Here is a 1,072-nt window from a genome sequence, read left to right as displayed (position 1 = left end):
ACAGTCTGCAGTTTTCTACGCTCTCCGCGCTCCTTCTAAAAAGTTGGACATCTTACTTTATTATTGTTTATCATTTTTATATGGCCAAGCAGGCTCTCGGTGGCCCACAACTTATGAAAAACAATAAATAACAGTAAAAATAAAAGACACAGAAACGTAGAATAGAAATGCAGCATCTGCACAAGCCACAAGCGCCTCCCCCAAACAGTTCCCTTTGAGGCTTCCAGGCTGATGAAGTCGGGGGGGGGGGGCAAAGTGACTTCCTGCAAGGGACCACTGAGGTAGGAAAACCAGGCATCAGGGCCTCACCCCTCCCCAAACCTCCCCAAAATGGGAGAGAGCCAACTGCTTCTCCCAAAAGGATGGCCCACCCAAGTGTTCAGAGATATAGGGCTTCCAGCTTGAGCAGGGGGATGGACTAGAAGACCTCCAAGGTCCCTTCCAACTCTGTTATTCTGAGATGCAGCCTGGCAGGCAAGCCAGCGCTAAGCAACAAAGGACTTTGAAGCCAGCACTTGAAATGGCACCTGGAAGAAGCCAACAAAGGGCCTTCAAAACGGGTCTGATGTGCACCTGCGGGCAAGTAACCGGGAGCAGCCCCCCCACCCGCTGGCTCTGGCACCCTCTGAAGGTTCCTGGCATCTATAACAGCGGCCCCATGTGGGGTGTGTGGCAGGCGCCTGGGTGAGTGGGGAGCAAGAGCCCCGGGCCTCGGGTTCAGCTCCTCCTGCCCCAAACAAGGTGCAGCTGGGCCAAGAACCCGCCCCCCCGAAGCCCCTTCCCATGGGCTGCTCCAGCACGGGCTGCTCTCCCCCTCCTGGCAGCTCTCCTAAACAGCAGAGGTTCCTGAGGTTCCCAGTTCCAGAGGCTCCAAGGCTTTTGGAGTGTGTTTGTGATCTCGCTCACCACCCTCTGCTCCTGCTCTCCCTCTGAAGGCTCCTCACCACCCTCTGCTCTTGCTCTCCTCTGAAGGCTCCTCACCACCCTCTGCTCCTGCTCTCCCTGTGAAGGCTCCTCACCACCCTCTGCTCCTGCTCTCCCTGTGAAGGCTCCTCACCACCCTCTGCTCCTG

The sequence above is a fragment of the Protobothrops mucrosquamatus genome, unplaced genomic scaffold (genome assembly GCF_001527695.2).
Source record: "Protobothrops mucrosquamatus isolate PMUCROS unplaced genomic scaffold, P.Mucros_1.0 scaffold2649, whole genome shotgun sequence".
In the NCBI taxonomy this organism is placed as follows: domain Eukaryota; kingdom Metazoa; phylum Chordata; class Lepidosauria; order Squamata; family Viperidae; genus Protobothrops; species Protobothrops mucrosquamatus.
The sequence above is the reverse complement of the archived record's forward strand: the minus strand, read 5'-3'. Positions refer to the sequence as shown.